At 44.1% G+C, this 25,169-nt stretch overlaps 1 long non-coding RNA gene across 1 annotated transcript in view; it reads right to left on the bottom strand.

Moving 5' to 3' along the window:
• The window catches only part of LOC126980946 (uncharacterized), a 62,861-nt gene extending 42,628 nt beyond the window's left edge, over positions 1-20,233 (bottom strand). The window contains exon 1 of the long non-coding RNA XR_007733678.1: positions 20,133-20,233. This is a non-coding gene — a long non-coding RNA (uncharacterized LOC126980946). The remainder of the gene's footprint in view (positions 1-20,132) is intronic.
• Positions 20,234-25,169: the final 4,936 nt, after the last annotated feature.

Genomic DNA, 25,169 nt, shown 5'->3' with positions numbered 1-25,169 from the left:
TTCATTCCCGCTAACTACATTTTTTTAGTCTTTGGGATCTTCTTTTATCACTGCACTTTCTTTTGTTTTACACTTTATTCCCATTAACGGATTTTCGGACTGACTATTATAATCGTCTCTTGCATTCATACCTTTCCGTAATAAATCTTATTCTGGCTGACATCTCTGCAAGTCATCCTTCTCTCACTTTGCATCACTTCCAGTCCACTCTGTGCTAACTAACTAATCCACTCTGTACTAACTAATCCACTCTGTTGTAACGCTATTTCTCCTCACCTTCCGCATCAAGCTCTAAGCCTATTTTCTTACATGGCTTTATTTTTCTAACTCTGTGTAATTATTTTATCCAGATCTACATCCTCTCTTCCACTGCACACAATATAACTTTTCTGAATCTCGTATGTAATTCCTATTCTTGTTCTGATTCTTGACTCACGAATAAAAATACAGGCCAGCTCAACTTACAAATTTTTACGCACTCACTCACCCTTCCTCAGTCACCCTCCTCCACTCATTCACCCTCCTCTATTCACTCCTTCACCCTCCTCTGACCCCTAATAACTTGTGTCAAAGGAGGCACTATAGTCAAAACATTTCAAATAGTCCGTTTTGGGGGTTCGATTTCGCGGATCCTTTCCTTCCCTCTGCTCTCCCACACAGTCCCAGCACCTATCCCTTCCTCTCAAATGTTATCTTTAGGTAACATATGAGAGGAAAAAAACAGGTGTTCGGAGTGTGTAGCAGAGCAGAGGGGAGGAAAGGACCCAAGGAATCGAACGCCCAAACGGACTATTTTAAATGGTTTGACTAAGGAACAGAATGAACCATGACACAAGATAAAGACTGACCTCACTATTAGAGTAACCCGTAAAACACGTAACGCAGCCTTCAAGAGAAATAAGCACTGTATAATGCAAATATTGTACACCACGTCACGTCCCTCCCTCAAGGACAAAGCTATGCATCACCAACAACAGCAGAACAATATCTTCCTTCTCCTACTGATGGCTTCATGATGGCTCGCCCTTTGATGCCCAGCGCGGGAGGACCTAAGCAAAGGGAGCACCAACGACAGCAGAAGTATGAGGTGGCGTCTTCCTGTCCTATTACCGTGCTGATGATGATCTTTCGTTAGCTGATGGTTTGATGATGGCTCACTCTTTCATGCCCGGCGCGGAGGAATGTAGGCAAAGGCAGGATCAAGGACAGAAGAGGTGAGAGGCGGGGTCTTCCATTTTTATCAACGTGCTGCTAATTGTAGTGACTTGCTTACTAGATAGTGTAGAGATGGAGGTGGGATAAACAGAAGGAGGAGGAGGAGAAAGATGAATAAATTGATAGAACACATATCCTCGCACGCCCAGCCAAAGGGTCAACATTAAAAAAATCATGCGTCAAATATAGCAGCAGGAACTCAATAGACCAGCACCAGTGACCTAAGGCGGAATCTTCCATTTGCATTAGTGTGGTGCTCCCCGTGGCTGCATGACTGAAGGAACGCGGCAAAGAACGGACGAGGGTGAGGCAGCGTGTTCCTCGTCTAGTGTCGTGATGCTCCTGCTGAGGGTGGATTGGCTTGAGTCTTCTTCTAATCTTCTTTTTCTTCTAATCTTCTTCTAATCTTCTTTTTCTTCCAATCTTCTTCTAATCTTCTTTTTCTTCTAATCTTCTTCTAATCTTCTTTTTCTTCTAATCTTCTTCTAATCTTCTTTTTCTTCTAATCTTCTTTGTCTTCTAATCTTCTTCTAATCTTCTTTTTCTTCCAATCTTCTTCTAATCTTCTTTTTCTTCTAATCTTCTTCTAATCTTGTTTCTTCTAATCTTCTTCTAATCTTTTTTTCTTCTAATCTTCTTCTAATCTTCTTTTTCTTCTAATCTTCTTTTTCTTCTAATCTTCTTCTAAGTCTTCCAACGTGGATGAAACTATACAAAGAAGAAGCAAAACTCAAGTAGTGCGAGGCAGAATTTTCCCTTTTTTGTTTACGGTGTTGCTCATAATAATGGTGGATTGGCTTGAGAAATTGTCTTCCTCTAATACTCAGTGTGGAAGGAACTACACAAAGACAACGCCACAAACTAGTAGCGTCCGGCAGAGTCTTCTCTTTTTTAACGTCCTCCTACTTCTCCGGCTCCTTCTCCCTAACCGCCAAAAAACATAAGCAGAGTCTACCAGTTTTGTTTTTATGTTCCTCCTCCTCCTCCTGTCACCTGTCTCATCTTGTCAATATCATCATCGTCTTTTTTACCATCATCATCATTATCATCATCATCATCCTTACTCTTCCTCCTCATCATCATCATCTCCACAAACATTATCATCACCTATATCACCTCCTGTTTATCATCCTTTTCCACATCACAATCGTCATCATCATTTCTATTATTCCCACTATCATCGTCGTCATCATCAGAATCCTCACCATTATTATTCACTATCATATATTATTATCACGATGACAGACAATGCAGAAAGAGTAACATTTTTCACGTGTTATGGCCGAGGGCTTTACGATATGCATATAAATGTTAATCTGTCTGTCTGTCTGTCTGTCTGTCTGTTCGTCACTGCATTACCATTACTAGGATCTCTCTCTCTCTCTCTCTCTCTCTCTCTCTCTCTCTCTCTCTCTCTCTCTCTCTCTCTCTCTCTCTATCTCTCTCTCTCTCTCTCTCTCTCTCTCTCTCTCTCTCTCTCTCTCTCTCTCTCCAAGCTAGGTTAGACAGATACATACTCCCCGTGCATGTATAAATATTAATCACCAGTAATCCGTATCATTTCCTTTGAATTTAATAACTGACTTCGTGTATTTGTTGGGCATAAAAATAAGGTAATAAAGAGGTAAAAAAAAAAAAGTATATATTCATCCTCCAGTTCATAGCGTCCTTATATAAGAGTTAATCAGAGCCATTACGAATATTATTATCATTATTTTTATTAGTGTTATTATTGTTATTATTATTAGTAGTGTTAGTGTTATTATCATTGTTGTAACGATAGGTGTGAGTGATGGGGTGCAGGAGAAGCTGTGTGTGTGTGTGTGTGTGTGTGTGTGTGTGTGTGTGTGTGTGTGACAGAGATAAACACATAAAAACAGACAAGCAATCACATCAAAACACCCACACACAACTGACAACAGAAAAAAATGAAACAAAATAAAAAAACTAAAAAAAGATGAAACACTCGCACAAAACACACAAAACAGACAGACACAGAATGAAGCGGACAGACAGACAGACAGACAGACAGACGGACAGAACGAAGCAGATAGTCATACCGTCAGTTCCAGAGTGGGCGATTGCCGGTCTTTTCTGCCGCCCATTTGCATAATCACGACTCTGTTGGGTGAGCTCTGATTATTAAATGAACACGGCGTCGCTCTGGCCGGCATTAAACAAAAAAACGGCAGTGATCATCTTTTTTTATTCCGCGTGATTCCATTAGATGAATTGCCGGGCACAGCAGACCACCTGGTGCAGAGGAGGAGGAGGAGGAGGAGGAGGAGGAGGAGGAGAATAGGTAGCAAGGGAGAAGAGGGAATAGGAGAAACAGGAACAGGAGGAGTAGGAGTAGGAAAGGGAAGGAGGAGGAGGAATGGAGGCAGAGAGGAAGAGCAGGAGGAGGAGGACGAGGGGAGGGTGGCAGAGGAGGAGAAAGAGGAGGAGGAGGAGAAGGAATGGAGGCACAGAGGAAGAGCAGGAGGAGGAGGACGAGGGGAGGGTGGCAGAGGAGAAAGAGGAGGAGGAGGAGGGGAACGAGGAAAAGGAAGGCGAGGTGGAATTTAGGAGGAATAGAGGAAGTGGAATAATGGAGGACGAAGGAAAGAAGGAGGAAGAAGAAGAAGAGGAGGAGGAAGCAGATGTAAAATAAAATGTAGCTAAAATAATCGTACTTGTGTTAAGCTGTCACTAATATCCTTCCAGACACCGTGTTGAAAAAATAATTTGATGTTACAGAAGAGATAAAAAGGGCTTATGGGTAATCTCTTCTAAACCGGCAAATAGCAAAGCTTCTCCCTCTTAATTAACCTGTCCACACCGAGGCAATGGTAGCTAAAATAATCGTACATGTGTTGAGCTATCACTAAAATCCTTCTTGACACCGTGTTGAAAAAATAATTTGATGTTACAGAAGAGATAAAAAAAGGCTTATAGGTAATCTCTTCTAAATCTCTTCTTAATTAACCTGTCCACACCGAGGCAATGGTAGCTAAAATAATCGTACATGTGTTGAGATATCACTAAAATCCTTGACACCGTGTTGAAAAAATAATTTGATGTTACAGAAGAGATAAAAAAGGCTTATAGGGAATCTCTTCTAAACCGGCAAATAGCAAAGCTTCTCCCTCTTAATTAACCTGTCCACACCGAGGCAATGGTAGCTAAAATAATCGTACATGTGTTGAGATATCACTAAAATCCTTCTTGACACCGTGTTGAAAAAATAATTTGATGTTACAGAAGAGATAAAAAGGGCTTACGGGTAATCTCTTCTAAACCGGTAAATAGCAAAGCTTCTCCCTCTTAATTAACCTGTCCACACCGAGGCAATGATCGACACGTGCCCGACAGTTACGACACAGGCCAGGCTTTAATGTGATGACGCGCGACAAACTAACCATCGTAATTCCCTCTTATTATGTCTGGTGTTCTTTTGTTTAGCGTCTCTCAAGTTTTTTTTTCCACACTAATTTTATCGTGGCATCTTATTTCCCTTCAGCTCCAGCTCTCCCCGCATTTATGAGACAGAGATCTTCACCTTCTGGCGTGCAGGTTTCATTACCCTGAGTTTCCTGGGGAGATTTGGTTTATATTGATTCCTTAAAGCCTGAGAAACCAGCTGGGTGGCGTAGTGAATGCATGCTGGACTCGTAAGTCAGAGGTCGCTGGATCGATACCAGGCTCTATTTTGCATGACATTATTATTATTAGCAATTATTATTATTATTATCATTATTATTATTATTATTATTATTATTATTATTATTATTATTATTATTATTGTTATTATTATTATCATTATTATCATTATTATTATTATTATATATCTTTTTTTCTTCCTTTTTTTTTACATTCTGCCTGTAGCGCCGGTAGACTGGAGCCTGATGGTCTGCCCCAGCCTGTAAATGAAGCAGGTAAGTGTTTATAGAGGCGCCATTTTGTCTGGCTCAGGCTTCCCCCTGGAGCTCATCTTTAATCCTCTTTTTAGAGATAATCTAGAGACCGGTTTGATACAACATGCGGGTAGTCTTGGTCCACTCGGCGGTGACTGAAAAAAAATGTCAGCTTGTGGCGGTGGACGAGACTCGAACCCACATCCACCTGGACGCCACTCCCGTACGCTAACCACTCAGCCACCGCCTCCCCGCTTTATCATTACCATATTTTTTTTTATAGCAAAGGAAGCAGCTCAAGGGCAAAAAATGTCCGATAATCAATACTCCTATAAAAGAAAGTAGAAATAGCGGCCAAAAGAGAGGTCAGTTTCTGAGGGAGGTGCTTTGGTACTCCCCTCTCCCACTACTCCCCTCTCCCACTACTCCCGTCTCCCACTACTCCCCTCTCCCACTACTCCCCTCTCCCACTACTCCCCTCTCCCACTACTCCCCTCTCCCACTACTCCCCTCTCCCACTACTCCCCTCTCCCACTACTCCCGTCTCCCACTACTCCCCTCTCCCACAACTACAAATGCTGTTATCATATAATATGTTTTTGTTGTTCGCCGCTTGCGTTCACCAGCAACCCACAAGACGGGTCCTCCACCTCCAGCAAGCCTTCCTTCCTTTCCCAGCCCCAAAGTGATGATGACGAGAGTTTTAGTGGGCAAGGAGAGGAAATGAGGAGGTGGAGGGGAAGGACAGAGTATGGAGGTGGAGGAGGCATAGTTTGTTGTGATTGTTGTTGTTGTTGTTAGTGGTGGTGGTGGTTAGTGGTTACCCGGCGCACGCCCAACGTTCCTCGAGTAAAAATTAAAGAAGCAAATAATCCAGTTTTCAACAGTTAATGGAGACTTCAACGCCAAGGACGTGACCAAAATGTTGCCGAGACAGCAGCTGGTCATTTTAAAATAGGTACGAGAAACGAGACACAAGAAACTCGTTGACTTTACGGAAACAGGCTTAGGCGTATATATTCAACACGAGGGACGAGGAAATGAACCTGGAAAAGCCTTAATGCAGAGACGTTCAACAAAACTGACTTTATTTTTACTGAATAAATGGACATAATAAAGGATGAATATGACGTAAGACAATGCCCATCTTCATTATCTCCACCCATAACTATTACACTATAGAACAAAGGCTTTTACGACGTTCTCCTCCTCTCTGCTCCGACAAAGGTTCAAATTTCATCTCTCTCCTTGGCCCTGTCTGCCCTGACGTCAAGAACTCCTGTGTTACCCCTCTGTTGACAGGCGTGAGGAGGAGGAGAAGGAGGAGGAGGAGGAGGAAGTGGAGGAGACGGGACAGAGGTGGGAGGTAAGAGGGAGAACATGTTTAAGAGGAGTGGGTGAGTAAGGGTGACTGGAGGAGGAGGAGGAGGAGAGAGGAAGAGGAAGAGGAAGAAAAGGGGGAATATGGTTATGAGGACTGGATGGAGTAAATTTAAGGGAACAGGAAGAGGAAAAGAAGACTGAAGAAGACGGAGAAGGAGGAAAAGAAGACGGAAGAGGAGAAGGAGAAGAAGGAAAAGAAGACGGACGAAGGAGGAAAAGAAGACGGAAGAGGAGAAGGAAAAGAAGACGGAAGAGGAGGAGGAAAAGCATAAAGGAACATAGGAGAGAAAAACAAAGGGGAGCGATAAAACTAGAAAAAATAGAGGAGTGCATTGAGTGTGTGTGTGTGTGTGTGCGTGTGCGTGTGTGTGTGTGTGTGTGCGCGTGCGTGTATGTGTGTGTGTGTGTGTGTGTGCATTATATAGTGGAGTGTGTGTGTGGGCAGTTAAGATTTATTATTTATTCCAAGCGTAGGACAGCGGGACGTGACGAGGCGAGGCGCTTAAGCATTTGTGGCGGTGTGCTTAAGAAGGGCCCCTCCCCCCTCTCTCTCTCGCTCTCGCTCTCTCTCTCTCTCTCTCTCTCTCTCTCAGCCCTTCCCCTACACCTTAAGAGTCATAGTTTTTTTTCTTTTTCTTTCTCCTCCTTTTCGTATCTAACTCTCTTCTTTCTCCTGCCTCTATAAAGTGTCAGTTCTTTCTCGTTTTCTTCCTCCACCTCTCTTTTTGTACTTCTTCCACTTCCCATTTACGTAAAAGAGAAGAATATTTCCTCCTTCTAATTCTCTTTACAGTAAATGGTTTTCTACTTCCTCTTCCAATCTCTCTCTCTCTCTCTCTCTCTCTCTCTCTCTCTCTCTCTCTCTCTCTCTCTCTCTCTCTCTCTCTCTCTCTCTCTCTCTCTCTCTCTCTATCTATCTCTATCTATCTATCTATCTATCATTCTTTCTCTTTATCCTCTCCTTATCCTACACCAAAAGAGGACACGCTTTCTCTATCTGTTACTACCTCCTAACCTTTCTTCCCTCTTTCCCTCCTCCTCCTTCCCTACCAAGTGAGGAAAACGAAGAAAAGGAGCTAAAAATACAATAAAAAAATATAAATACCACAAAAGAAAACACGTAATGATGATAATTCAGGATTAGTTCTCCCCACAAGAGGCAAGTTCTTTCCCCTACCCACTCCCTTTCCCCCTTCCCACCTTCACCCTCCTCCCCTTAATCCTCTACCCCTACTTCCCCCCTTTCCCCCCTTCCCTTATCCCCTTCCCATCTTCACCATCCTCCCCCTAATTATCTTCCCCCCTTCCCCCTAAGAGAAGAGAAAGGAAAGTATGTATGGTCCCTTTCGTCCCTAGCCAATTAAGTTCTCGTCTTCCTTAACCTCCTTACGGCCGTCTGTGCTTCGTAATTGCTTTTGGGTCCTGTCGCCTTACCGCATTATTCTGTGGCCCCGCTATTCTTCTTACTCTCTTTGTCGATAGCGTGTGTTTTAAGTGTGTTTGTTTCTGTGTTTCTGTCTGTTTATGTGTATCTCTGTGTCTCTGCATCTCTATCTCCGTCTCTATCTGTCTCTGTGTCTGCCTGTCTGTCTCTGTCTCTTTTTCTGTTTCTCTGTCAGTCTTTGTCCGTCTCTCTGTCACTCTCTCTCACATTCACACACACGCACACACACACACAAAAAAAAAATACAGGTAGTAAGTCACTCCGTTTATGAGGGACATTTGCGAGGAAGTACCAGAAGCAGTAACAGTAGCAGTAGTAGTAGTAGTAGTAGTAGTAGTAGTAGAAGTAGAATTAGTAGGGAGCAGCGAGTAGCGGGCTTTTTTTTATTATTGTTTACTTTTTTGTGCCCTTGAGCTGTCTCCTTTGTTGTAAAAAAAAAGTAGTAGTAGTAGTAGCAATAGCAAAAAGTAGCACAGGTAGGTAGGTATAGTATAGATAGGTAAGCAGAAATAGCACAGAACACATCCATCAGACAGTCACTTAGTAAAGGTCGATTCTTTCTCCGCCCTCTATAAGTTACTTCAAGCTTGCCTCTTACATAATGGTGAACGGCAAGGCTGATGATACACTCCCTCCTTCATCCTTCCCGTATTGTCCCGTATTGAGCCTCTCCCTCCTCCCGTCCTTCCTTCATCTAGCTCCCTCTATCCCAGCTCCCCAGTGTCCTTCATTCCCTTCCATTCTCCTACTTCCCATGTTTTATCCTTCCCTTTCTTACAATGCTCTCTTTCTTTCTGCTTCTCTTCACACACACCTCCCTCTCCCTCCTCCTTTCCTTCCTTCATCTAGCTCCCTCTATCCCAGCTCCCCAGTGTCCTTCATTCCCTTCCATTCTCCTACTTCCCATGTTTTATCCTTCCCTTTCTTACAACGCTCTCTTTCTTTCTGCGTCTCTTCACACACACCTCCCTCTTCCTCCTCCCTTCCTTCCTTCATTTAGCTCCCCCTTTCCCAGCTCCCCAGTGTCCTTCATTCCCTTTCATTCTCCTACTTCCCATGTTTTATCCTTCCTTTCTTACAACGCTCTCTTTCTTTCTGCTTCTCTTCACACACACCTCCCTCTCTCTCCTCGCTTCCTTATCTTCATCTAGCTTCCTCTATCCCAGCTTCCCAGTGTCCTTCATTCCCTTTCATTCTCCTACTTCCCATATTTTATCCTTCCCTTTCTTTCTGCTTCTCTTCCTAACGTGTTGTCTCTCCCATACACTTCCTGATACAGTCCTTTCTTTCCACTCTTCCTCCTTCTCGACATTTCTCATTATTCCATCACTTCTTTTCGCCTTTCATTCACTTGTCTCCTATTTCTCTTCCTTACATGTTCTCTCTCCAATACAATTCCTAATACATTCCCTTCCTACCATTATTCCTTCTTCTTTATGCCTCTCTATGATTCTTCTCCTTCCTTCCCTCTTTCTCATTTTTTCCTGTCTCTCTCCTACACTCATTACTTCCATCCCTTCCTATCTCTTTCCTTTCTTTTCCTATGTATTTTCTTTCCTACTCCCTCTCCATGCATCTCAGTCCCTTTTCTTCCTATCTTATACCCCCTTTCATCCTTACTCTACCTCTTCTACCTCCTCCCTTCTCTCTTCTCCCTCTCCTTCTATCCTCGCTCTTCCACACTCTCTCATATACTACCTCCGTGTCTCCCTCCCTCTCTCCTTCCCTTCCGTCATCAATACATCTCCCTACTTCCCCCTCCCCCCCTCTCTCTACGTCAGTCCATCTAGCTCCCTTTCCTCTCTCCCTAAAAGCCTCTCCCTCTCTCTCCCTCCCTCCCATATGTCCCTTCCTCCTTCCTCTCTCCTTTCCTCCCATACATCCTGAATGTTATGTACGTGGCTTTGTAATATTTAAAAGACATATACTACAGCTGCCGTGTGTGTGGAGGGGTGGGAGGGGGGAGGTTGTGTGTGGGGGGGAGGGGGATATATGTGTGTGTGTGTGTGTGTGTGTATGTGTGTGTGCGCAATGACCAGAGGTGGTAATATCGTCGTAAGTGACTGACAGACGAATTATGTGCATGCAAGAATAAACACACACACACACACACACACACACACACACACACACACACACACACACACACACACACACAAAAAAAAAAAAAAAAGAGAGAGAGAGAGAGAGAGAGAGAGAGAGAGAGAGAGAGAGAGAGAGAGAGAGAGAGAGAGAGAGAGAGAGAGAGAGAGAGAGAGAGAGAGAGAGAGAGAGAGTGTGGTGTGTACCTTCTCAACACACAGTGGACATTAATGAAGCGCCATGGCTTAATAATTCCACTCAACACCACTTGCGGGAATCGAACTGGCCACTTAGTCCTCCACATGCAGGCTGGTGGGGGACTAATTGAGCCACTACTTGCAATATATAATCTACTTTCTATTTTCTACTTTCCTATCAAATACTATCACTTTTTTCCTTTTACTATTACTCTTTATTTTCTACTCTACGCATTCTGCTCTTTTTTTTTTCTTTTTGTATACCTTCACTTTCTTTCTTTCTACTACAACTCTCTTTTTTTTCTACTTTATTTTTTTACCACTTTCTTTCTTTCAGCTACAAATCTTCTTTTTCCTCTACTCTCTTCTTTCTTTTCACTCACACTTTATTTTTCTCCTTTACTTTCTTTTTTATCATTTTTTTTACATCACGCCTAGTTTTGGGGAGGCTATCAGTCTCTGCTATACTTATTGTCTCATTTATTTCTTTTTTTTTTATTTGCTTCATTTACCTACGTGCTTATTTGTCCGTCTGTTTCAGTGCTACCTTCACACGACCTTCTCAAGTATCCAGAAGACTCTCTCTTTCTATCTGTCTATCTATCACTCTATCTATCTATCTATCTATATATTTATCCCTATTTGTCTGTGTGTGTGGGTGTCGGTGTGTGGGTGTGTGCGTGTGCGTGTGTGTGCGTGTGTGTGTGTGTGTGTGTGTGTGTGTGGCGAGCAGCTCTATTCAAGGCGATTAATCCATTACCGGCAATAAGGCGGAGTCACAAACTTGCTAAATAAGTGAACAGGTTGACTTAGCGAGAGAATGGCCCGCCAGAGAAGTAGGCCACACAACCCCTCACACACACCGCTACTCAGCCACACACAACCTCAGACCAAGACATGCCGCAAGAAATGCAGTAACGCTATCCGATTTCCAAGCACTGCATCTTGTTATCTTTTTTTTTTAAATGATATCTTCCCACAGTACTTGGAGACGTATGGTAGCTATCACCCCCATTCCCGTCTGGCTTATGTATCTTTTATTCTTCCGTTCTGCTTCTTCATGGATGCCGCCGCGCATGTGTGATGAGCCAAGCAGTACAAAAAGTAACTCAGAAACAGGTCGCGTAGGTGTGGGTGAATACTTTATAGCCACACTTTATGTCCTTGATGCTTGGCTCAGGCTGCCGCCACCCCCCTCGTGCGTCTCGAGCTCCAAGTAGCAATGTATTTTTTATAGTGCATACATTATTACTATGATTATTACTATATCACCAGTATTGTTATTGCTATCATTGTTATGATTATTATTATTATTATAGTCATTCTTCTTTTTCTTCTTCTTCTTCTTCTTATTATTATTATTATTATTATTATTATTATTATTATTATTATCATTACATCCTTTTGTATCATTATAATCATAACGATAAATTAAAAAATAATTATACGTAATACGCCGCTGCAGAACACATAATTTCCAGGAAAAGTCTTGGGCGCTATTAATATTTTTTTATTTTTTATTCTTTATTACTCTTATATATTTTTATCATTTTTTGCTGTTAATGATATTATCATCATGGTTATAATAATTATAATGAATTAAAAAATAACAACAATGTAACACCGATGCAGCACTAACATCATTCCTTGTAAAAGTCTCGGGCGCTGTGTTGCCATGTTTCAGTAACTAGCCAGCAGCGGCCATGGCCACGGATGGACGATCGACTGTCTGGCCGGTCCACTTTTTGCATCAGCCACCGCCTCTTACGGTGGTTCATTAGGGGCGCCGCGCGGCCCTCTTGGCACGCCCAGGCCCTAGTGCTGGGGCGCCGAGCCGTGCTTGCGGCAGCGCGGGCCAATCAGTGACCAGCATCATTACGTTCCTATGGTAACCGGGCAGCCAATCAGCGGCCACGATGCATAATTCACGGCGCACTTCGTTGCAGTCCCGGCCGCCGCCCACACGGCACGCGGCCTGGCGCCGCCGCCCACGGTCTCCTCCAGCAATGATGATTGTATGAGGGTTTTTTTCTACATGGGAATGCTAAAGGTATCTGTTAGGGTGTGTTGCCGGGAGGGTGTTCATCAGGTGTGTATTAGCATGAGAACATGAGGATATCAAGAGTTTGCAGGAGTCCAATTGGCATACACATTGAATGATATATTTATAAAAAGGCCTTATCAGTTCTTTTTATAGAGGAGTTGCGATGGTCGAGGGGGGGAGGGGGGGGGGGTTCATGGTTTTGGCAACAAGAGTCCACAAAGCATAAGAAGCCTACAAGAAGCACGACATCTGGAAACCAAACGACCTTCCTAGATTTGAATATATCCATCCATTTCTATTTCCTTCCCCTATCCACCAGCCCCATCACCAACCCTTCCATTATCCACCAGTCCCATCACCAACCCTTCCCCTATCCACCAGTCCCATCACCAACCCTTCCCCTATCCACCAGTCCCATCACCAACCCTTCCCCTATCCACCAGTCCCATCACCAACCCTTCCTCTATCCACCAGTCCCATCACCAGCCCTTCCCCTATCCACCAGTCCCATCACCAGCCCTTCCCCTATCCACCAGTCCCATCACCAACTCTTCCATTATCCACCAGTCCCATCACCAACCCTTCCCCTATCCACCAGTCCCATCACCATCCCTTCCCCTATCCACCAGTCCCATCACCATCCCTTCCCCTATCCACCAGTCCCATCACCATCCCTTCCCCTATCCACCAGTCCCATCTCCAGCCCTTTCCCTATCCACCAGTCCCATCTCCAGCCCTTTCCCTATCCACCAGTCCCATCACCACCCCTTCCCCTATCCACCAGTCCCATCACCACCCCTTCCCCTCATATCACCATAGGAAAGTAAAAAAGTATAAAGTATAGAGTCCAACTACATAACATCCCCGGAACACCTAGCGCCACCTATCCCCTCTATGCACTGACATATCTAACCATTTTCAGGTGTGTGTCCACCATACTCGTCCTCACCACACGAGAGGGTTAGAGGGAGGAAGTAAGGAAGGAAGGGTGATATTGAGGGATGAATGAATGAATAAGTGGATGATAAAATGAATGAATCGAGGAAGGAAAGAAAGAAGAACGGATAGGAGAAAGGGAATAGGGAAGTAAAAAAAGGAGAAAAGGAGTCGATAAATGATTGTATGAATTAATCAATGAAGGATTGAAAGAAGAGACAGAGAGAAAAAGGAAATAATCAAAGAAGAGGGAAAAGAAGGAAATCCACTAATCCATTTGCACACCAATTCTTGCTAATATCTCCATTAAATCTGATGGGAATGACTATCTTGTGCGTGCTCTCTATCGCTGCATGTGCTCCTAATGGGTTGGCGGGTGGGATGGATGAATGCATGTTTCGTCAGCGTGTCGAGAGGGACGAGTGGATAGCGTGGGATCTATACCTGTGTAAGTCCTTCTGAAGATCTCTCATTTGGAACGGGAATGAATGACCTTTGCGTCCCATTATGCCATCACTAAGACTTGCCTCGTTTGTTGATGCGCTACTTCATATATAAAACACACACACACACACACACATACACACACACACACACTCACGGGGCTCGTTACACACACTCGCTGACACACGGCGCTGCTTCCTGTGATAGATCGATCTCAAAGTTGGCGTAGTTTATCACCATTGGAGGAGGGAGAGGGTATATATGTGGTGGTGGTGGTGGTGGTGGTTGTGATGGTTCGCCTTCTCCTCCTCTTCCCCTCCTCCCCCTCATGCTCCTTCGGTTCAGAACACGTCGTACACATGTTTAGATTGTTGATAAATAAGTCTATCCTTTTATTTTCTTCCTTTTCCTTTTCTCCCTCTGTCCTTTCATATGTCACTTTGCTTTCTTCCTTTCTGTCTTCCTTCCTTTCTCTCTTTCCATCTTTTTTTATTGCTACCTTCCTTCAATCCTTCCTTCCATCCTCCGTTCTCTTTTCCTTTCCTTAGTTATTTCCTTCTTCTACTTCCACTTTCACGTACTCCCTCCTTCCTTCTTTACTTATGTCTTTTCTGTATTTGTCCTTTCCATCTCTTCTTTCTCTATTCCTCCTTTCCTTCTTTCCCCTCTTCTTTGCTCATTTCCTTTTTCTCTGTCTCTTCTTTCAATCCTTCATTAATTAATTCATACAATCATTTATCGACTCATTTTCTCCTCTTTTTACTTCCCTATTCCCTTTCTCCTATCCTTTCCTCTTTCTTTCCTTCCTCGATTCATTCATTCATTTTATCATCCACTTATTCATTCATTCATCCCTCAATATCACCCTTCCTTCCTTACTTCCTCCCTCTAACCCTCTCTCATCCCACCCTCTCTAAGGCCTGTCAATGCTCCACTACTGACTAAGCCTCTTCTCCCATAAGCTTTCCTCCCCATAAGCCTTCCTCCCCCTCATCGTCTATTTCCGAACGATAATAAACCAACATGTAAGCCACTCCTTCCTTTAAGCCTTTCCACTCCACACCACGAGTCACCTCACGCCTAAATTTGTACTCATTCATTTTTTTAAGCCTCTGTAACGTTAATCGACATGGACATTCTTATCATATTCTTCTTTTTAGCCTTTGTGGATGTTCTTATTAGATTCTGCTCTACCTCCTTTCTAATTTCAGCCTTACTATAAATTCCAGTTCGAGACTTTTACATTTTTTTTTCACGGTGATTAAGACAGATGGAAAAACATTTATAAGAAGACCAGATTCTTGTTGGTTGTACAAAAAAAAACATTGAAGAAACTAGAAAACAGAAAAGGCAAAAACAGAGCAAGTTCCAGGGAGTGAAACAGGTAATAATGTAGTATATAATAAATTAGATCAAAACATCTCTCCTCCCGAAATTGACCTCTCTTTTGGCCGCTCGCTACTTTTGTCTTTGTGGGAACAGCGATTAGCGGGCTTTTCAATTAAACCCTTTTTTGTTGCCCTTGAGCTGTTTCTTTAGCTGTAAAAAAAGAAACCAAGTCACTATCTCTTCTCCGTCTGCCTACCTGCTTGCCTGCCGCGGTTTTTGATCTTCGTCAAATTCAACCACAAAGGTCAACTGAATTCGCAAGCATGTTAGACTGGAAGTAGGGGACAGCGAAGCAGGATTTAGCGTCACTAAGTTCGTCCGGCTGCCTTCTTGTTCGCCCTTCCCATCCCACCTTCCCAGCTATTCCGGGTTCTTGTCTAATTATCCACGAAAGTCAACTGAACCAACAGACTAAGACCGGGCGGATAGTGCAGCAAATTCAGTAAAGTAGCGTTTGGAGTCACTAAGTTCGCCTGCCTCCCTGACCGTCCCTCCCATTCCTGCATTTACCCGGCTTCTGCACCTTAAACTATAAAACGACCCATGAAAACCCTGTTAATCTTCACTGTGGCCCCAGAAAACAGTCGTAATGGGGTCCCAAAATGATTACAAATATGGACCTAAAGCCGAGAGGATAATGCGGCAAAGTAGTGTTAAGAGTCAGTAAGCTAAGTTCGCCTGCCTACCCGTCCGTCCCTCCCCTCCCGATCTCCTGCCTCGGGTTCCTCAAGTCTCAGATAGGTTGGACTCAGTGCCCCGCCAAAAGCAGCTCGATGGCCCAACACCCCGCACCGCAAAACACCAATACATAATTCACTGTCAATGAACGACCCACACAATACATTTATATACACTAACACGCACAATCACAATGCCAAATCACACTTCACAACAACTAAGCAATAACACATTATACATACATTATACAATATACTCTCGCAGCGACATGCACCCCTTCATAACACAAACACGATATCGGATACGGCTTTCGTTCCGGGAATCACGACTTGATGGACAGAACACTATGGCGACGGAGGACGGATAGGGAGAGTGACAGTCCGGAGAGTTTGGGCACGTTGCCATATTATCGTACTCAGAGCCGCGTATTTAACGGTTTCTGCCCCATAACTGTTGCCAAGAAACACCAATAATTAACCATTTTAACGATAACTATATTTGAAGCCAGTTATTTGGGTCGAGGAGGCAGTTTTTGGGTTGGAAATCGGCAAACGTAAGAGGCAGAGTACGACAATCTGGCAACGTTGTTCTTGGGGTGACTTTAGTATTTCAACCTCCTTTTATCGCTTTTATTCTCTACCCCGAACCTATAAATGACATACAACGAGGGGCCAGAACGTTACAGCACGGGCGACGTTACTCCTTCCGTGTACCTCCCTTGCTCGCTTCTACGGCACATCTTCGGTAAATTATCAACGCTTTCTTCTCAACCGCGAGCTTTTAAGAGACATGCGATGAAGAGTCAGAGAATTACAGCATGGGGAGTCAGGTTATGTCTTTCTTTGGGTGATGCTATTCCAGTTACCTTCATTTATTGCGTTACAGCATGGGGAGTCAGGTTGTGTCCTTCTTTGGGTGATGCTATTCCAGTTACCTTCATTTATCGCTTTTGAGGCACATCTTCGGTAAACTCTCAACGCTTTCCTTCCCTATTTCGATCCTTTAAGAAACATGTAACGAAGACCCAAAGAGTATCAGCACGGAGAGCCAGGTTGTGTCTTTCTCCGGGCGACGTTACACCATCCACCTCCCTTTCTCGCTTCTGAGGTACATCTTTGCTAAACTATCAACCTTTAAGAGACGTTCAAGAAACTATGCAGTTATACACACAAAGATAGACAGACAGATATACAGACAGAAAGACAGACAGACACACAAAATGACAGACACGCGACACAAAAAAACATACAGACACACGACAAAATGAAACAGACAGACAAAGATAGACAGACATAGACGGAGATACCCACATTCAGACAGACAGGCATACAAACAGACAGGCCGACAGACACAAAGAAAGACGTGTAAACAACGCCCCGTAAAAAGCCTGCATTATCAAGGGACACATTCGCTCTCCAACGAGTGAATTGCAAATCCCAGAAAAATACATGTAAAAGGCATTAAAAAAATATCACTGCAAAGCTTTATTAGTCAATCATAAAATTCCGTTAAGCCTATTCCATCCTCATTACCTGATAGTGTAAAAATAATACTCTCTCTCTCTCTCTCTCTCTCTCTCTCTCTCTCTCCACACACACACACACATCTCTCTCTCTCTCTCTCTCTCTCTCTCTCTCTCTCTCTCTCTCTCTCTCTCTCTCTCTCTCTCTCTCTCTCTCCGGTGGTTAGTCAGTGGTGGGTAGTAGGCCGTCATCTCTCTCTCTCTCTCTCTCTCTCTCTCTCTCTCTCTCTCTCTCTCTCTCTCTCTCTCTCTCTCTCTCTCTCTCTCTCTCTCTCTCTCTCTCTCTCTCTCTCTCTCTCTCTCTCTCTCTCTCTCTCTCTCTCTCTCTCTCTCTCTCTCTCTCTCTCTCCTCTCTCTCTCCTCTCTCTCTCTCTCTCTCTCCTTAATGCCCCAACACAACACAACACAACGCAACACAACGCAAAGCAACACAACGCAACGCAACACAAAGCAACACAACGCAAAGCAACACAACGCAACGCAACACAAAGCAACACAACGCAAAGCAACACAACGCAAAGCAACACAACGCAAAGCAACGCAACGCAACACAACACAATGGATTCATGCCCAACGTTTACAAAGTCATAAGGTCAAGACTTGTATTCAAATATCAACGACCAAAACCCCGCACTTGAATAAAGGATGAGAGAAAAAATAAAGTGCATCATGTAATGAGTCTAAGATAGTCGTGCTGGGGAAAAAATTACACGACCCTATCCGGAGAGAGAGAGAGAGAGAGAGAGAGAGAGAGAGAGAGAGAGAGAGAGAGAGAGAGAGAGAGAGAGAGAAGATAAGAGAAGAGAAGAGAAGAGAGAAGAGAGAGAGAGAGAGAGAGAGAGAGAGAGAGAGAGAGAGAGAGAGAGAGAGAGAGAGAGAGAGAGAGAGAGAGAGAGAGAGAGAGAGAGAGAGAGAGAGAGAGAGAGAGAGAGAGAGAGAGAGAGAGAGACCCAGTTATGAAGCACTCCTGCTAAAGTGTTGTATTTGCTCACCAGTCACGTCGGTGAAGGGGAAACATATCCCCACAGAAAACGGTTCAGGAGTAACTTTTGTATTCCGGGCGGGGCTCAGGGGAGCTGTGAGGGAGGGAGCAAGAAAAATGAGGCCACCCCGCGCTAAGTGCTCGTGTTCATAAGCCCGGGCCCTCTCCGCTTCTCGCATTGTCTCAGGCATTAAAATATAATGGTCGCCCTTTGTTGCAGGGCGCGCCGCTGCCACACAACGCTCCCAGGACGCGCACGCACCTCCTTCTTAAGCACGCACAATTAATGGAGCAGCCGAGGGAGCCCGCCACCGCCGCTTGGGGAGACGCAGAACAGGGAGACGCGGAGAACAGGGCGCGCTCTTGTGTGTGTGTGTGTGTGTGTGTGTGTGTGTGTGTGTGTGTGTGTGTGTGTGTGTGTGTGTGTTTTAGGTGTTGTCTATAGACCCGGTAGGTTCTCTTGAGAAGCCCCTTGGACGACCCCAGCCCTTTAGTGGCGCAGGCGAACTTTATCAATACCGGCTGCCGTGCTATACTGGTCGCCATAGGTCACGCAATGGGTCACCTTTTCACGAATAGATACCTGTATAAAAAAGCGGGAGGTACCTAACTTTCGATAATGTTTAGAGGCTTCAAAATGGGCCGTGAGGTAAATGCTTAATATCAAACTGTAAAAAATAGTCACCGCACACTAAAAGTTGGTCCATAAGCCCCGCCCCCTCCCTTACCTTCCTTCCAAAATAAAACTGACTCTTAACTCCAAGCTTCTTCCATCCAACCAATCAGCTCCCGTAGCTATGTGGGAAGGGGCGGGGCTTCTGGACCAACTTATAGTGTACGGTGACTATAGTTAAATGGAACGTTTGAAGACTGCTGAATTAGACTCTACGGGGGCATATGCCATTACTACACACCCTCTTGCCTTGCACGCCTCTTACCCTACACCCCAGAGGCCCTGTTGGATACGTTTCTCCGGTGTTTAGACGCTTATTCCTCCAATCAAGACTGGAATCAAAGAGCCGTGTAAAACTGGCGCCTAGGTAGAAAAACTGTAGCAACAAGGCGTGCGAGGCGGCGGCGAGGGAAGGGGCGCCGAGGCGTAACACACAACCCCGCCTTGTCATGTACTCCCTAGGGCACGACGCTCGCCCCAAGTCCCCCTCCTCACGACTCCCCCTGCTCCTGCCCCCACCATCCCTGCCTTCCCCTTCCCCATCTCCCCATGTTAAGTTTTCCGGAGAGACCAACGCTGCCCCCACCTCTTCCTCCACCACCTTCTCCCTACCCCAACCCTGACACCCATACCCACACCCTCCATCCCCCCTCTGCCCTCTGTCCCCTCCCTCCCTCGCCCTCCCCACTTTCCCAAGTCGCAGCGGAACACAACGCTATTTTTTTTTCTATTTTTCCGACGCGCCCACCACTTCAGAATTATCTCTCTGTGTGTGAACCAAAAAGCGTCCACCGTTTTGGTCATTGCTGTTGGGAGTTTATTGGTGTGTTTCGGAAGAATTCGTCAGATCAAAGATATGCTAAATAGATCAAATATATGTTCAATAAATAAAAATATAGATGGATGGATTGATACATGATATAGATACAACACACGATGCATAGATAATGAAATACGGATGTAAGCGGTTACACATACATACATACATATATACATACATAATACAAACACCACAGCAGATATGTACATGATCACGCTTGCGCCACTGTGACCTTTAAACGTTGTAAATCTTCCCCTATCCACTATGAGCCTACAAGATGGCGCCACTATAAAACCTTTGCTTGTGCCATAAGGGGCTGGGGCAGACTACCAAGCCCCACCAAGAAAGACTATCGCCGCCATAGCTTAAACGTGAAAAATATATATATATAATACTTCTAAACTATAATGAAAAAAAAATTACTTACCTTTCTCTGAGGAGGGTGAAGAGGCTGATGGTCGGTCGTAGATGTGGCGGTAGAGTGGTGGCTGTGGTGGTTGTTGTAGTTGTTGCTGTTGTTGTTGTTGTTGTTGTTGTTGTTGTTGTTGTGATTGTAACTTGTGGGTCGCGGCGGTGGTGGTGATGGTGGGGGAGGCGGTTCTAGTGGTGGTGATGGTGGAGGCGGTTCTAGTGGTGGTAATGGTGGAGGAGGTGGTTCTAGTGGTGGTAATGGTGGAGGAGGTGGTTCTAGTGGTGGTGATGGTGGTGGAGGAGGTTCTAGTGGTGGTGATGGTGGAGGCGGTTCTAGTGGTGATGATGGTGGAGGAGGCGGTTCTATAGTGGTGGTAATGGTGGAGGAGGTGGTTCTAGTGGTGATGGTGGTGGAGGAGGCGGTTCTAGTGGTGGTAATGGTGGAGGAGGTGGTTCTATAGTGGTGGTAATGGTGGAGGAGGTGGTTCTAGTGGTGGTGATGGTGTTAGGTTCAAGCAATGTAGTGGAGGCGTTTTCTAGACGATTACATTGAGGGTACAGCAGACATTTAAACTTCACTCATTAACTTCCACTCGTAAAGAAACACCACAGCGCCTTCTCGTCACCACGCAACATGCCGACCACCACCAGCACCTGCCATTACCACCTGTTGTGAGAAAAACATCATAATAGCAGCAGTAATATCAAATACGTTGCCCATATTTTTCTTTTTACAACCCAAATATTCGTGACTGCACCTGAGGTATAAAGGAAACTCTCATGAAGCTCTCCCAGTAATGACGGGGCAGAGTGTGGGTCGGAATGGCGCTAACGGACTCATTGTGTACGTTATTTATTCAAAGCGGCTTGCGAAAGGTGAGGAATAATAATGTCTGTATCTATTATTGGTATGGCGAGCACGTAGACTAATAAGAACATAAGAACATAAGAACGTGGGAGTCTGCAAGAGGCCGGTAGACATGTACAAGGCAGCTCCTTTGAACCTAAGCTCCCGTGTATCTAACCCCACCTAATGATAAGCTTGTCGGTGTGTCATAAGATAAAATAGTTTCCCAACGTGTGAAGAAGGTATATAAGGTTCTACTGATTGGTTAAGGCTAATAAAACACCAGGTCACTTGAATACTCACACTCCTCACACATCAGATAAAAAGATACTTAAAATACATGAAAAAGCAAATCCAGTTAACTAAGGGGAGGGTATCAGGACACATCTCCTCCCGAAACTGACCTATCTTTCGGCAACTACGCTTGTCTCTTTTGTAGGAGCAGTGAGTAGCGGGCTTTTGTTTTCATTATTGTTTCCTTTTTTTTCTGCCCTTGAACTGTTTTCTCTACTGTAAAAAAAAAATTAAAACTATATATACAAAAAAAAATCGAAAACCGTTCATACACACACAAAAGATTGGATTGGATTGGAAAAGGCAAATGAAACACCAAGTCATCCTTCCTTAGTGCACAATAAGACAAGAAGGTCCTGCTTATTGGTGAATATTAAAAAAACACCAATTAATCATCCTTTAGTGAATAAGAAGACAAAAAGATTCTACTGATTGATAAAAGCTAATAAAACACCAAGACATCCTTCCTTAGTGCACAATAAGACGAGAAGGTCCTGCTTATTGGTGAATATTAAAAAACACCAATTAATCATCCTTTAGTGAATAAGAAGACAAAAAGATTCTTCTGATTGATAAAGGCTTATAAAACACGAGCCTGTCCTCCCATAGCCCACCGCTCACACTGATTACATCCGCTATCCATAAAAAATAACTATTGAAAATATTTACTTCTGTGTACGTAAAGGTCAATCAATGCTAAACAACGAATGGAATATTAAATGAAGCTTGTCGTGTTATTACTGTTTGGTGATTTTCGATGAATGATGTTTTGTTGATTAGTTCAGCAGACGCATAACACTAGAGAAACTGCAATAACACAATGAAACTATCCGTAATAAACACCACTGAGTGCCGGGGATCGAACCCGAGTCTTAGTGATCTTTTAGCTCATCGGTGGCGTAGTTGGTATGCTGTCCTGACTTCCACTCGTAATGCTTGGGTTCGATCCCCGGTACTCAGTGGTGTTCATTGCAGACGCATGACACACACACACACACACACACACACACACACACACACACACACACACACACACACACACACACGTTTCCGGAGAGTGACACCGATGCTATTCGATTTATTCGTGGACCTTCGAAACTGCTCAAGTCTCTAGCGTAAATATTAGACCTTCTCAACAAATCAACGTGAAAGGGTTGAAACAAAAGGTTGTGTTAGGAGAAGATTTATATTTCTTCAGGTGTTTTCGGTTAGCGTGTTTGTTTGTTTGTTATTCGTTTTGTTAGTTGGCTGGTAATTAGTAGTTAGTGTATATTTATTTTCTGTTTTAGTTTGTTTATTTACTTATCTTTGTTGTTAGTATTTTTTTTCATTCTGTTAGGTATTTTGTTTATTTAATTGATCAGATGCCTTTACGATAAAAAAGAATGAGTAATATAGAAACACACTCTAGAGCCATTAAATTACATATGAAATGGATAGAACGTAGAGTAAAATCAATCGTTAGAATATTCTCACAAGATGATAAAATATAGTTACACGTAAATTCACATAAGAAACTCCCGAGAGACATCCATAGACAGAAGAACAGGATCACTCATTAAATACTCACAAAGCTAAAAAAAAATGACAAAATCAACATGTCAACCCAAATAAAATAAAATAAATATTGAGAGACATTCATAAACATGCACAAAAGGCAAACGAATAAAGGGCACAATCGATCACACATCAAATAACAAAAAATGAAAATACAACACACATAAGAAAAACGGAGTCGACTAAGAAGAAACTGAGACCCGTTCATAGACACCTACAAAAAAATAGAATATGGCACACACTCGAATACTCACTCCTCAGGGCAGCGTTGGGCGTGGGGGGGGGGGGGGGTCCATGACTGGTGCAGCGGGGCCGTGTCTGCACCAGCGGCGACACCCACACACATACAGCCACGCCCCAGGGACACACGTGGCGCGCCGCTACCTCGGAGGGCGTGGGGAGAGTGCGAGAGTCCGTCCCCTGAGTCTGTGGTAGTGGAAAGTTTTGTGTAATGAGTGACTGCCGCCGCTGTGTTTGTGTGTGAGGGGGGGAGAGGGGGTATGTGTAGGGGGTGAGTGTATTTGTGGGAGTGTGGGATGGGGATATAGGGGTGGGGGGGTGCGTGTGTGTGTTTGTGTATCTTTCGTGTTTCAATAATGTGCAGACAGCGAGTGAGTGAAGCGATGCGCCCCCGGTTGTATGCTCCCAGTTAGTTAGTCTTTTAGCGTTAGAATTATTCATTTATCGAGACTAGAGCATGAATGAATAAACGTTTGGATTATCGTTTTGCTATTGTGCGGACTTTGCCATGACATAATACTGGATAGAACAACGAACTGTGAAATCTGTAATGTATATTTTATTTATTCTTTACGATATGTCAAATGGTCAACAGCAATCTACCTATCTATCTATCTATCTATCTATCTTTCTATCTATCTATTCCTCTTTCTATCTCTTTATCTATTTATCTCTCCAACTGTCTATTATATGTGAATGTGAATGTGTGTGTGTGTGTGTGTGTGTGCTTTTTTTCAGTGCGTCATGACCCTCAGAGGTGACCTATTCTGACAGTCTCGCACACAAGGCCTGGCGTGACGGAAGCGGTTAGTGGACACACAGAAACATGGACACGCCCGTCTAAAGTGACCCTCTTAATATAATTCCCCTTCCCTCTAAATAGGTGGTCAGCGTTCCCCCGTCCCCCCCTTGCCATTAAGAGACATTTAACAGTGGAGCATCAGGCCTCTTCAGGAACACAAAGTACCTCAGTTTCAGGAATCTCTCTCTTTCTCTCTCTCTCTCTCTCTCTCTCTCTCTCTCTCTCTCTCTCTCTCTCTCTCTCTCTCTCTCTCTCTCTCTCTCTCTCTCTCTCTCTCTCTCTCTCTCTCTCTCTCTCTCTCTCTCTCTCTCTCTCTCTCTCTCTCTCTCTCTCTCTCTCTCTCTCTCTCTCTCTCTCTCTCTCTTAGCAGTAGTAGTAGTAGTAGAATTAGTAGTGAAAGCAGTAGTATTGTTCCCTGGCCAGCATAAATTTCCCTAACACTACAGTAACACGTAGCTCAAGGACACAGTGTAGCCAGGTACCTCGGGGCGGGCGTCGCTGTCGTCTGAGGCAAACATATTATGCTCACACGTATTTCACGCGGAGAATTTTCACTCCATAAATACACAGAGACGGGAGGAAAGAAGGCGGCGGAACGAGCGTGCTTCAGTCATGCTGCGAGGACGGCAGGAGGACAAACAGCGGCAGCAACACCAACTAAATCACTAGAGACAGTTCAGATTAAGAAATCACACACAAGAACTACTACACAACACTGGTCATTCGCTGAGTGGTTGATTTCAGGCTTCTTGTACTGTACCTCACACAGTTTATGCATTTCTACTCAGCCACGGCCATGGAGCAATTCTTCGATTTATGATCCCCAGCGTATTTATAACATTTTGGGGCTTCTCCATTCCTCTTAGCAGTACAGTTGGCCTCAAGATGGCCGTCTCTCTGACAATGAAAACATATAATTGCATGGTATCTGTCTCTCACTGTGTATATTTCCCGTTCTAATTTTAACTTGTGATTCTTGTAAGTCAGCTCTCTCACAAGAACAGGAAACGGAAAATATAACAGCACTATGAACCAAAAGGGAGTCCGGTTACAAAGACGACATACAAAGCAACAGCAGAAACAATACAAACAGCAACCCCAACAACAGCAACAGAGACCGTTCAGATTAAGAAATAACACTAGTACCACAAGCAGCGTCCACACTCAGAAGAGACAGCACCATGTAGCGAAAAGGGGGACAGGCTGTGAGGGTGACATAAAACAGCAACAGCAGAAGCAACAGAAGCAAAAGGATACCCACAGAAGCACCAACGAAAGCACCAGATCAAAAAACATTAGCACTCCAAACAGCA

This window comes from Eriocheir sinensis, chromosome 46, assembly GCF_024679095.1.
Source record: "Eriocheir sinensis breed Jianghai 21 chromosome 46, ASM2467909v1, whole genome shotgun sequence".
Taxonomy (NCBI): Eukaryota; Metazoa; Arthropoda; class Malacostraca; order Decapoda; family Varunidae; genus Eriocheir; species Eriocheir sinensis.
The sequence above is the reverse complement of the archived record's forward strand: the minus strand, read 5'-3'. Positions and strand labels throughout refer to the sequence as shown.